Source organism: Conger conger, chromosome 8 (assembly GCF_963514075.1).
Source record: "Conger conger chromosome 8, fConCon1.1, whole genome shotgun sequence".
NCBI lineage: Eukaryota > Metazoa > Chordata > Actinopteri > Anguilliformes > Congridae > Conger > Conger conger.
The window spans coordinates 49,694,642-49,708,945 of NC_083767.1; positions in this window are offsets into that span (position 1 = coordinate 49,694,642).

Below are 14,304 nucleotides of genomic sequence, written 5' to 3' on the forward strand. Positions count from 1 at the left end.
GGCTGTAACCCGCTGGATCCCTGCAGCTGTGGCATTGTACAGTAATTTCTTGTGCCTCCCGCTCTCAGACTCCTCTCTTTTGCTTTTAGCTTGTAGTCCACGGACTTTAGGCAACTGACAGCACGATGGTGTGGCCTGTATTCTAGCCACAACTACTCTGCCCTTTTCTTCTCCTCTTTTACTATTTCTCTGTTGTGTTTGCTATTCAGATTGGACCTTTTTTTCTTTTTCTTTCCCTTTTTTATTCCTCCCTCACTATATCTTTCTGTCTCGCTCTCTTGTTCTTTCCACTTTGCTCCTTCAGTAGTCCTCAGACTGAGGGTACCTACGTATCTCTCTAGCTCTCTTCATTGACCGCCAGATAGCACTCGTTCAGTATCTTGTGATCATGCAGAGGAGGAGTAAGTTTACTGTGTAACCAAAGTACCAATAAATACGGTTCACACACAATGTGTCTCTCTGGTCACACACACACACACACACACACACACACACTAGGTGCCCCTGTCATATTCCAACATATATGTTCTGTTATCTGCCTCTCTTCTCTTCACATTTTATCTTAGGTCATATTGCTTACACATGTATATGCAGTATATGCTATGTTTGGTTTAAACATGGGTGGGGAATGACAGAGGAAAAAACTATCTCTTACTACTCTGTAAGCAACACAAGAAGATAGAGGTTGAGTGCACTCTCCGTTTATTACATGTATGATCCTGTATGAACTTTATTGTAACTGCCTTCTCATTCATAATCAACAGATATCTTCCCTGATAAGTCAATTACCTGGATAAAGTAACAAATAGTATCTATAATCCATCCTCTGCAGTAAGAAGACAAAAAAATCTTAGAAAGAGATATATTTTTATATACTGATTAGATTTTTAATTGTGCAAATGGCTATAATGAAATCCAAGATCCACGTTTGAGAATACATGCTCTCCCTATAATACAGTAACAGCCTTTTGCAAGAGATATGTGGTGTACAGTGACCACTTGTGGCAGGATAAAGGGAAAACTACTGGATCTGGATGCTACAATTGACTTTGCTTTTAGATAAATTCTGTCTCCATCTAGTGGCCAATAACGATGTATCAGTACATCAGCAGAACAAATGCTTTGATGGCACGAGGAGGTATCTTTAGAAGATAAATGATGTTGACTGAATATTGAACAATACAGAATTTTATAAGCAAAGTCTACTTGGAAGATTTAAATAACTGTAAAGAGGAATTATTGTGTGTGACCTAGATTTGTACAGGACAGAATAAGTATGAGTATTTATACAAATATATTCTTGGATTCAGGAGCAACTGGAGTTCTGTCAAGAGTAACTGCCTTCTTGTCCAAGAACCTACACACAACTTCAGTGAGCTATGGATAAGAAAAAAAGGTTATTCATAATAATAATAATAATAATAATAATAATAATAATAATAATAATAATAATAATAATAATCATCATCATCATCATCATCATCATCATCATCATCATCATCATCATCACCACGACGGGGTGGCCTATAGCGTAGTGCTTAAAGTAAATGACTGGGACATGCCAGATCGGTGGTTCTAATCCCGGTCGGTGTAGCCACAATAAGATCCGCACAGCCGTTGGGCCCTTGAGCAAGGCCCTTAACCCTGCATTGCCCCAGGGGAGCATTGTCTCCTGCTTAGTCTAATCAACTGCATGTCGCTCTGGATAAGAGCGTTTGCGAAATGCCAATAATGTAATGTAATGTAATAATCATAATAGCTGCGATGCAATGCAAGCAGCAATCCCAAGGGCCAAACAGCAAGGACAACACGCAAAACTTCCATCATTACGGAAAGTTTTGTGACACCATGATGGGCGGTAACTTATAGTGTTTTCAAATCATACAGAATTAGTAGCATTTTTTCATGAAAAGCATTTTTTCATCAAAGTCTAATTTGGGGAAGACCGAAGAGTCTAATGGGTGTAGCTTATACAAGCTCATAGGTGCAAATTTTTTAAAAGAGTCCCGTTGATTTCTTAGTACGTTTATAGAAATACCCCAGCTAGATCACTTAGATCATGCAATCAGCAACTTTTGGATGTCCCTATGTCGAAGAGAGCTAGGAGGGGTGACCGGGCCTTTGAGGTAGCTGGTCCCATGTTGTGGAACAGCCTACCGCCACATATTAAATCTGCCCAAAACATAGATGTTTTTAAATCCTTGTTAAAAACCCACCTTTTTAGTGAGGCCTTTATGTCAGACATAAATGGGGAATCCAAATAATGTATATGTATTTCATTTTATTTCATTTCATTTCATTTCATTTTATCTCATTTTATTTCATTTTATCTTTAATTTTATTATTATTTTATATTATTATTATTATTATTATTATAAATGCAGGCATGTCTATTTAATACAGGAGGGGAACTAGTGGGTCTGTTCCCCAAGTCCAGAAGCAACAACTGTCAACACTTATGCCCTGTCCCTCAATGGGAACAATGGACCAAATCGCCAGTTACATGAATAATAACACAGGAATTGGGGAGGGGGGTGATTAGATCTGGTAAGGGCAAAAAAGGTTGGACTCAGGGGGGGAGGGGGAACATTTTATCTTGTTATTACATTACATTACATTACATGGCATTTAGCAGATGCTCTTATCCAGAGTGACGTACAATGAAGTGCAAATCAAACACAAGTATGAGTGCTCAGAGGACCTGAGGACAGTACAGTTCTCGTGTAAACACAGATAATCAGAACCCTTGAAGAGTACAATCAACTTTCAAACTAGCATACCACAGTTGGCAGCTAGAATACCCAGAATACAACAATACAACAGCCAATAAAAAACAACAATATCTATACAAGTAACAATATCTATACAATCCATACATAAGTGCCATTACAGTCTAGGGCTAATCATGGTGGTGAGTTAGGGAGGGAAAGGTGTAGCCTGAAGAGATGAGTCTTCAGTCTCTGTGACAGTTATAGTGCCATCATGTGGTCAATCCCTTATATATTTCAACCAAGCCATATCCTTCCACTATTGCTCAGTCATAGGCTCTGAGGAAGGCATAAGCAATGCTGAAAATCTGTTCATCAGTTATCTGGGATAAAGGTTTTATATATGTGATCACTTTAGGACTTGGAATTGTACTTCCCTTTCCCACTTCTGATTTGCACTTTCTTGTACGTTGCTCTGGATAAGAGCGTCTGCTATATGATGTAATGTGATGTAATGAAAAGTCAGTCAACCTCAGTAATAAAGTCTTGACATAATAAATAATGTCTGCCTAGTAGTCCTCTGAAAGTTATGTTGGGCATACTCTGGTGTCAGTGTGTCTGCTAGCCAAATGGCCCCTTGATGGTCTTTTATCAGCATTACAATACAGTCGGTGCAATGGTAAATAGTGACTGGAAGTGAGAGATCAGGACTACTTAAGTCAACAGACATGCTAATTCAGTCACAGCAGGATGGCCAGCATGCTACTGCCCACTTGATAGGTGCCACAAAATTGTTAACATCCTCCCATTATGTATTGAACACTGGAGAATGTATAAAACGTAGGCACTAGAAAGGTTTGGGGTTTAGTTTGACTCTGCTGAATCCTAAGTGTCATATATGCACTTTGTCACTGCCAGAATAAACCTTCTTTAAGCCTTATATCTTTATTTTCTGGTGAAGTCTTTAGTCTTTTTTTGTTGCAATACAAATATTAATTTTGAAATATGACAGTAATATGTTCTTATTAGTCTTTAGACCAACACCTACACAAGTAAAATTTTATAATTGACTGTGGAGCTTAAGCTTGTATGAAATTTTATGTAAATAATTTGCACAAAATGAAACAGCTTACATTTATGTGAAAAAATACATGTTTATGAAAATGCAATGCAGAGCTATTAGTGAAAATCATATTTCAGTTCCCATCTTATAGAAAATTACATAAGATAATGGAACACACAAGCACACATTTGTAATTCTTTTTTATTTCTACATTTAGCACAGATTGAGAAAACATTTCTTGAAAGTAGATCATTTTACGTCAACAGCAGGTCAACTGAAAGTACATTGTATTTTTCACTCATTAATTTGTATATACAGTAATTGCCAGCTTAGCCACCATATTGCAATTTAAGCCAAACCATGTCACACAATGTAAGGATATGTATTAGGTATTATTAGCTATGATCAATGCTCTCCACAGACCTGTAAAATTATGTTGATGAGAAACAGGATTTTATAGATGAAATGGCAGAAAAACCCCAACCACAAAAACCCAATTCCAACAGCTGCAATGATTAGCCCCTAATCTTCATATACTGACACTGTTATTTATTTTCAAGCATATCTGTAATTTGTGGAATTGCAGAACCTCTCAGTTATTCTTCATTATGGGCAGCTCCACCTCATCCTCTTCTGCTCCGTGCACATACATCAGTCCACCAACTGAACTGGCCAGTACCTTCAGCACCGCAGTGACAGCTAGCAATGCACCAATCGAGAAGAGGATCAGTATCTTCATCTTCACAACTGTGTACTCCTTCAGCAGCACACAACACAAGAAACGCAGGACAAAGAAAGAGAACATCACATTAAAATGAGTTATTTTCAGTGCACACATGCTCGCATGCTCAATATCATCACATCCACAGGAGAATCCAACTAAAAATGGCTAAAATTTTGCAAATGACAGACACCAAATGGTAAACACCAGTTGTTGTTATTGTAGACAGTGGTATCCTTTTTCATTGAGAGAGTCACTAGGCTATTGGGAAATATTCTGCATCTTTGCTTGTATAAACACTTTTCTTTGCTTATTCACACACACACACACACACACACACACACACACACACACACACACACACACACACACACACACACACACACACACACACACACACACACACAATGTAGAGTAAAGGGAATAAAATCTTACCTTGGGCAAGCAGAGTGCAGTCCACAGGAGGCTTTGTCACAGTGTACAGTGTCAACTGCTTTGGCTTTCTTCTCACTTTCACTTTGTAGCAGTTCAGCCGGTGGCTATAATAGCTGCCTCATTTAAAAGAAAGGACTGTAAGACATTTGTAAGACAACAAGAAATTGTGGAATACTTGACTGAATTCAGGAAATTCAGCTTGCTTGAAATCCCACAGTGCGCTGAGTGCATTATATTGCAGTAATTGATTTTTGTCTACAATCTTAAATAACATGTTTTTTTAGGGTTTTTAGTGAGAGTTATTCTAGATCAACTTATTTGTAAATACAGTACATGGTCAATAATATTGCTCGTAAGTGTTGACTGGTTGACTGTTTCATTACCATTACCATTATCATTACCATAGTATACAGTACATTATGCCATAATAGTCGCTGCATGTCTGGTTAGGTTTGTGGATTATTTCTACATAAATCATCCCATTATATTCATATGACTATATCTGTTGTAAAGAAATAGACACGCTTGAAATGACCTACTTCTTTTTTAGGACTCCACCAAATCACACAAATTGAAACGTGGTAGCCATTTTATTTACGTGGCCTACCCAGCAAGGTTTACAATTAGTACGGCATAGCTCCTAAATTACAGTAGTATGTAGTTCCTTGAAATGGGACCAAACACATTAGGGAATTTGTAATGACTTAAAATTAATACAATTATTTACACTGTATTTGTACTTCAACTAACAATGCAACAATTGCACAAGGACACAATGCAAAGGATCTAAATGGCCACAAACTTTCTGTCCACTAATAAGAGAAAAGCTGAAGTACTTACTTGTGGAATTCAGACAAACTTGATCCACTGCAGACAGAAGAAGAAGAACTGCTTTAAACTAAATTCTGAACTATGTCTACCAATGTTTGAGAAGGGAGAGGACTAAGATAGGTGCAATGCCCTGTTTTAATTGGAAGAAAAGCATCGGAGGTCAATTCAATCAGCACCCAAGGTGCCCAAAGGGGCAGTCCCAGGGGGCTATGTATGTATGTAACCTGAGGGGAGGGAGCAAAGGGGGATGGGTGGCCAGTCTGAATGGGTTCGGAGGAGTTTGGAGCAGCCTTTTGTTTGGCCAAAGGTAAACTGTCTCAAGTGCTAGCTACATATATTCTTGCAAAATAAATGCTGAAAATCTGCATTAAATTAAATTCTGATTTATCGAAGGTGCGGTGGTCAGATGCGAGCATGCTGATCGGATACAGCATTGGCATGTTTGGCAACGAAACAGAGATCCATAAAAGGAGATTCGCAACATACCCACAGTGAAATATGGTGGTGGGTCAGCAATGTTTTGGGGCTGTTTTAATTCCAGAGGTCCAGCGGCACCTTTTAAGATCAATGGAATAAATTATCCCACCAAGAATCAGACAATTGTGGCTGAACAAGGCTGAGACCTGGCTATAGGTGGTCTTTCCTGCAAGACAATGATCCAAAGTATAAATAAAAATCAACACAGAAGTGGTTTTGTCACAACACAAACAGTGTCTCCAATGGTGTTCTCAGGTGTTGGACCTCAATCCAAATGAAAGCCTATGGGCTGAACTGAAGAGGGTAGCTGACAAATGAAAACACAGGAATGTAGAGGATCTTGTAAGGATCTCCACTGCGGAATAGTCCAAAATCCCTCCAAATGTGTTCCTTAACTGAAATCATGTATCTAAAACTTCCTCTTTTGTAAAGTGCCTAAAAGTGAAGGAAAGGTTGGATGAAGCAGGATGGCTGACACTAAGATCAGAAAAAGAAAAAAAGCATTAAAAGAAAAAGTGGCCAGCTGAGGCAAAGTGGGTGTTGAAATCATCACATATTTAATCAGTAATCAGTAAAAGATTGAGGGGGAAGTGTTATACTTCAGAGATTAAACAATTTTCCAGAATTTAAATGCCAACTGACCATTTTTATATAAGATTATGTTATGTAGGACATTTATGTAATAAGGTTACTTCCTTCCCTTATAGCCCGCTTCATATTTGGCTTCTGAATTAAGTTTCCTACATTCAGTGACTGGATGACAAGGATGACCATATGACACGGTATTTGTATGCTTGTAGAGTGTTGCAGGGAGGCTAGAAAAAGAAGAGGCATTTGAAATGCACTGTACCACACAGGAAAATGAAGGAGAAGTCTGGGTCTGCACAGTGAGTTCATGCTCATGGCCTACATCCAGAGCAAACCTCATGACAGAGATGTAGGTCTGCATGTGACATCAATGTCTCGCTGTCCTGCATGCCAGATCCCTTCTGCCTGCTAATGTAGTGGAGCTTCCAGTGCTGACCTTCCAACCGCACTGGGTTCGGCTTTTAACAGGCGGCATGTGGGAGTGCCCGACTAAACCAGAAACACTGAAAAAACTCAAATCACATCTTACCACAGAACTTCGCTAGTTAGCCTATACCATCTATTAATATGGCTCATTGCGAAACTCAATGTGGAGGACTTATCCTGTGTGGAAGTAAAATCTTCCCATGAGTAAAAAACAAATCAAAATTATTTCATTCTTTCAAACAGTAAGCATTCACCCTCTCACAGCCGGTCTTATGGAGCCTTTTCATTGGTCGGACCGCCAGGGAGACACCACCCCTCTCTCCTTGTCCACAAATGAATTTGTCACGTGCAGCAATAGCTCTAATTATTCACAACCTCATATGATCCCTGTGACTGATTTGGCCATTCCTCATGTTAACTATTCCGTGAGTCTGACCAGAGCAAGCTACCCCTGCTGAACATCTCTTCTTCTTCACGGGAAAAACTCCATTCAGGTAAGGTCTGAGATGACTGATAAGCTGTATTTTAACTGAAAAGCTCATAACATGATCTTTAATGTAGAGAGGGTTCCCATCAGTCTTCTTCTTTGTACAAACATTGTTATTATTATTATCATGTATCCTCTTTCTCTCGGACCTCAGAGGAAAAACTCATGCGTATGACTTTGAAGGATATTTAATTTGCAAACGAGGGCGGGCCCAGTGTATACTCCGTGCTCATCAATAGGAAGCATGTGAGAGAAGTCTAGGTCCTCCGGGGTAAACCAGAGCATGCCTGGCCTGATTCTCCATGGCCTTTGGCAGTTTGAACACCACCAAGACTGGGAAAGAGATTTTTATTAAATGTCTGATTTTAATAATACTTACACTGTCATTATCGTGAATGAGTTATAAGCTTTCTTAAAACCAGGCAGGCTGTTAAAGCTGTCAGCTGAACACTGTATGGTTGGGAGGTTAGCACTGAGGGCTGGGCTGGTAGCTACACTTCATTAGCTGGCTGAAGGGAGCTGGCATGAAGGACAGCAGGCTATTTTTTATGAATAGATTAGTTGATAAATAGAAATATAACAAATAAGCTGACACTTCTTTTCCATTCTGCAATCTGATAGCTAAACCTTTTACTATACCCAGAGATTGTGCAAGTGATGCAATGCTGACAGTTATTATTCACTGAGTGGTTGACTGACAACCACACTGCAGGTATCTTAGCCACTGGCATAGTCATGTTTGGCTTGGCTGTGGTTTGCATCATTGCATTACGCATTAAGCAGGTGCAGCAGTACGGTTCCACTGATAAACCTGTTCGTACAGCTGTTGGTACAGATCTTACGTATTAGCCAAAGCTAATCATTGTTTCTTTGTTGGACAGATACGAGACCACATCCATTACGTTACATTAATGGCATTTGGCAGACGCTCTTATCCAGAGTGATGTACAGTTGATTAGACGAAGCAGGAGACAATCCTCCCCTGGAGCAATGCAGGGTTAAGGGCCTTGCTCAAGGGCCCAACGGCTGTACGGATCTTATTGTGGCTACACCGGGATTAGAACCACCGACCTTGCAGGTCCCAGTCATTTACCTTAACCACTTAACCTTAACCGCTACGCTACAGGCCGCCCAAAGTATATATTTAATTAATCTATGCCACTGGGGATTTATAGATGTAATTTGGAATCTAGAAATTGAACCAACAATATCCTCAAGAGCACACCTACAGCAGTTCCACTACTCTATGCCAACTTTCAAGATAGCGCTCCCCTGTGTGCGACGTAGTGTAGCTCTCCGAGTCAGGTTTTATTTAGTTTTTGTACTTTTAGTTGCGTTTTTGTCTTTTCATGTGCGGTACGTGAGAGCTAGTATCACGTACGATCGGGAGACTCTTTTTCGGCTGGGAGAACTGAGCCACAAGGGAGATTTTGATACAAATTTCCTGGACTCCTTCCCGGAGATACAGCTCCACGCTGGAGTGTCGCCGGGTCAGGCCGCAGCAGGGGGATCTCCTGGCGCCCGGAGGCTGACACGGAAGCGTGGTAGGCGGGGAGGAGCAGAATGCAGACTCCGCCGACTGGTTAGCCGAGGACGGCTAACTCTACTGGTCATATTTTTCGCCAACGTCCAGTCTCTGGCTAACAAGATGGACGATCTCATCAGTCGGTTGGCAACACAGCGGTACATCCAGGATTGTTCTGTTCTATGTTTCTGTGAAACGTGGCTCGGACAAAGGACCCCCGACGAGGCCATAACACCGGCAGGCTACAGTGTGTACAGAGCCGACCGCAGCGTGGAGGAATGCGGTAAAACACGCGGGGGAGGAACAGCAATCTTTGTCAAACAGTCCTGGAGCACCGACAACACGGTAATATCATGTTCTGAGGATGTGGAGTATATTACCGTGAAGTGCAGGCCTTTTTACCTGCCCAGAGAACTGCAGTGTATCATTCTGAGAACAGTGTACATCCTCCCCTCGGCTAACGAGGACACAGCACTCAGAGAGCTGCACAACATGATCAGCAGACATGAGAACTCATATCCTGATGCTGCTTTAGTTATTCTGGGAGATTTCAACCACTGTGATCTCCGGAAAAGCATCCCCAAATTCCATCAGTTTGTTAATTTCCCCACTGGGGAGACAACACCTTGGACAAATGCTACTGCAATATTAATGCTTATGCTGCTGTCTCCAAGCCGCATTTTGGTAAATGCGACCACCTTGCTATTCTGCTACAGCCCACCTACATCAAGAAGCTCAAAGCAGGCCCAGTCACAGTGAGAACTGTGAAGATGTGGATTGAAGATGCACTAGCAGAACTGCAGGGGTGTTTGGAAGCGACAGATATGGACACTTTTAAGGTAGCCACAGACAACATACATGAGTACACAGATACTGTTAGCAGCTATATTGACTGGTGCACTTCAATCTGCATTCCCACCCGGACTATTCGTGTGTTTCCCAATCAGAAGCCCTGGTTCAATGCGGATGTACGCAGCAAGATCAGGAACCGGTCTGCAGCTTTCAAGTCAGGGGACATTATGGAGTACAGGCATTCCCGCTATGAGCTCCAAAAATCCATTCGGGCTGCCAAGAGGACATATACCCAAGGACTGGAGAGCTGCTATAGGGAAAACAACACAAGGAGCATGTGGCAGGGGATCCAGCCAATTACTAACTATAGAACAGATGCAAACAGAACTGATCTGGGATGCTGCTCTACCTGACAACCTCAACTGCTTCTACACCAGATTTGACCAACAAAAGAGAGACATTCCCTTAAAGGCCACCTGTGATCCAGAGGAGAAAGCACTTCAGCTGACGCACACACAGGTCCTCGGGGCTCTGAGGCGGGTGAACCCCCGCAAGGCAGTGGGACCCGACCGAGTGGCACCGAGAGTACTGAGGGCCTGTGCAGAGCAGCTGGCAGGGGTGTACACCGACATCTTTAACTCCCTAAAAAAGCAAACACAACCACAATGAATGACTTCAGACCTGTGGCACTGACTTCAGTTGCCATGAAGTGTCTGTAGAAGCTGGTGCTAGAACAAATAAACTCTGTGGTTCCAGACACTGTTGACCCACTTCAGTTTGCCAACCGCTCGAACAGATCAGTGGACGACGCGGTGGCACTAGCACTTCACTCCATATTGCAACACCTGGACTCTCATGGCACTTATGCTCGGCTTCTGTTCCTGGATTACAGCTCAGCCTTCAACACAATCTGGCCGCTGAAGCTGACTGCAAAGCTGGCAGACCTGGGAGTACCCACACCCACCCGCAACTGGATCCTGGACTTTCTCACAGATAGGTCACAGGTGGTGAGGATGGGGAGGAAGGTCTCTGCTGAGCTCACAATGAGTACAGGAACCCCGCAGGGCTGCTGCCTCAGTCCTAAGCTATTTTCACTCTACACATATGACTGTGCCTCCAATCAGGACAATAACACCATCATCAAGTACGCGGATGACACGACCATCCTCGGCCTGATTAAAAGGGAGGACGAGTCATCATATAGAGACCTGGTCCACAGGATCATTGCCTATGGGGAGGACAATGATCTGGTTCTAAACCTGGACAAAACAAAATAACTCATTCTGGATTTCAGGAAAAAAGCCCCCTCTCTGCAGCCTCTCGTCATCAAGGGGACAGTGGTTGAGCGGACTGAGAGCTACAGGTTCCTGGGCCTTCAGATCAGTGAGAGCCTCAGCTGGGCAAAACACACTGCAGCTACAGTGAAAAAAGCTCAGCAGAGGTTATATTTCATCAGGCTGCTGAAGAAGGCCAGATTCAGACTCCAGCCTCTCACCCAAATCTACAGAGGACTTGTGGAAAGTATCCTCACCATTGGTATCACAGTGTGGTAAGGAAACACCATTATGGCTGAGAGGAAAAAACTGCAACAGGTCATAAAGACAGCAAAGAGAATCATCGGCTCTGATCTCCCCTCTATGGACACTATATACACCCAGCGCTGCAGGAGGAGAGCAAAGTATATCCTCAAGGACAAACAGCACCCAGCACACACCCTGTTCAAATGGATGGACTCAGGCTACAACCTGAGGCATCGCAGGCCTGTGAGCATCAAAACTCATAGGGCCCGCTTTCACAACAGCTTCTTCCCAGCCACTGTCAGGCTAGTGGCCCAGGACATCAAGGAGGGATGGAAACACCTCACTCCCCACTGACATTATCTGCCCCCACTAACACAGAATGTGCAATATATCCATTCCTCAACATGTGCAATACACTGTAAATAGAGCATTTTTTGTGAAAATGTTTTAGTGAAATAAGAAATGTCTCCATTTTATTTATTTGGCAGCTAAATTTGCCAGTATTCTTGTTTTTTTACAGTTCCTCTACCGTTATTTATTTCAACAGTTAATTACTGTAAAATGTATTACAGTACTCTACAGTTGTTCTAGTGTACTTACTGTAATTTAACAATTTAGTACTGTAAAAATATACAGTAATGTTCTGTATATAAGCTTTGCAATACAGTGTACCTACTGTGAACTAACAGGTTATTGCTGTAAATACACAGTAATGTGCTGAATATACGATTTGCATTACAGTGTACCTACTGTAAACTAACAGTAATATTGTTTCAGCTTTACAGTAGGATACGGTCAGCGGTTTGGTTTCCATTATACTGTGTATTACTGTAAAATTAAAGTACAGCAGGATAATATGATTTTCTTCAACAAGTCAATGATTTTAAAAAGTGACATTTCAAATTAAAAACTCCTGAAAATTTCTAGCATAGAAATGGATCAGACAAGAGATGGCCTTAGAACATTTATTGAAGCCAATGCATATTACTCACCAACATTTTTTTAGTAATTAAATGTAGTTTCATTTAAACACAAAGTTTCCTGAAGAAGAAAATATATTTATATTTTTTTACAATCGTTTTCACACTTCAATTCCATGTCCACTTTTTCAAAACACTTAACACATTCACCATATCATTAGACTATGTGAACTAAACTGTGGATGTTTTTGCATTGCTTTCATACTAAAGGTATTCAATCACCACTTCTTCCAAAATTCATGAATACCTCTCTCAGTCAGTGTTCACTACCAGCAAAGGTTTGTACAAATACAGCTAATTTTGCAGACATTTAGATACTCTATTCAAAACAGTTAACTTTCAGTTCAAAACCCAATACAATTCTGATCATTGTGGAAGGAAATATGCTGCATTTTGGCAGATAAATCAAACTATATGCTTGAAATACGTAAGACAGATCATTCTGAATTGTGCAGAAAGTTTATTGAGTTTATTCAATTTTTTTTGTTTGCAGCCTTGTTACCATCTATACAAAAGTGATCATACTTGCATTGAAATGTGCATGTATATAGGGTAAATATAGATGTAGTTGTCACTGAAGAGATTTTTCCACTATTACTGCATACTGTATGTACTGCTGAAACACCTGGCTGTTATTTCAGTGAACAACCTATCCAGGTGTTTGTTGTTTGTGCCCTGTTACCACATATAAAAAAGGGGCCACCTTTGGATTGGCATTTGCATTCTTTAGCCTTGGTGGGGAAAATGGATGCAGCCAGAGGTAACAACAAAATGTTTCCGCAGGTTGATCAAAGCTCCAAAGAAGGTCACGGTGCTGCACGAGAAAAAAAAAGGCGATAAAGATTTTTACAGTTCTGGAGTGATCATATATTTGTGATGTACTCTCACAGGATAATAACATGAAACAGAGGGAACAGATTACCAGTCAAATATTTTGATTTTGCTCTATTATGTTAGCTAACAATAGCACTGTGCTTCAACAAATGACCGGAAAAGCTAACGCTGGTAAACCAGACTGGAAGTCAGAAATTGCGGGTAATGTTATTTAGCTGAAGTAACGGTACTTGGCTATCCGGCTGTTTTATTGTAGCCTAGATCTGCAATAAACAATATTCGCCAAACATTCTAACTGAACCTGAATCCTATTCCAAAGCTAAAAGCAAGCAGCATATGCATGTGATTTTCCTCCAGAAGATGAACGGAAATATACAGTTAACGTCACTGCTTACTGCGTACAATAAACAGTGTGAGCTATGGGAAAAATACAGGTGTGAGTCCACAGTTATGGGCGCATTTGGGCGGGCTCAAAATCAACCGTCTTCTGGTTTAAAAAACAAAAAGAAAAACTGTATTGCACTGTATAGTTGTAAAATTTCACAGTAGCATGCTGTTTACGGCAAGTCATGCTTTTGGCGCCAAAAAAGCGTACATTTCACAGTATTATACTGCACTTAAGAAAAACTATACATTACTGTAGAATTTGGCTGTATTTTTACAGTAATTTTTTACAGTGTATTGCCAAAAGTGCATTCCTGGTGCCTGCTTGTCTGTATGTAAAAACACATAGTCCTGACTCCAGAGATAAGCCTTCCTCTCCTGTGAGCGTGTGTCGAGCTGCAGAGAGCATATTTGGACCCACCAGCGCCAGCCTGTGGCCAGCGGGCCGCAGCTCCACAGTAATTTGGCTCACATGAGCAGCTGATAAGACTCATTCGTTCACAATAAAAAGTTTCAGCCTCGTGTCCCTGGGC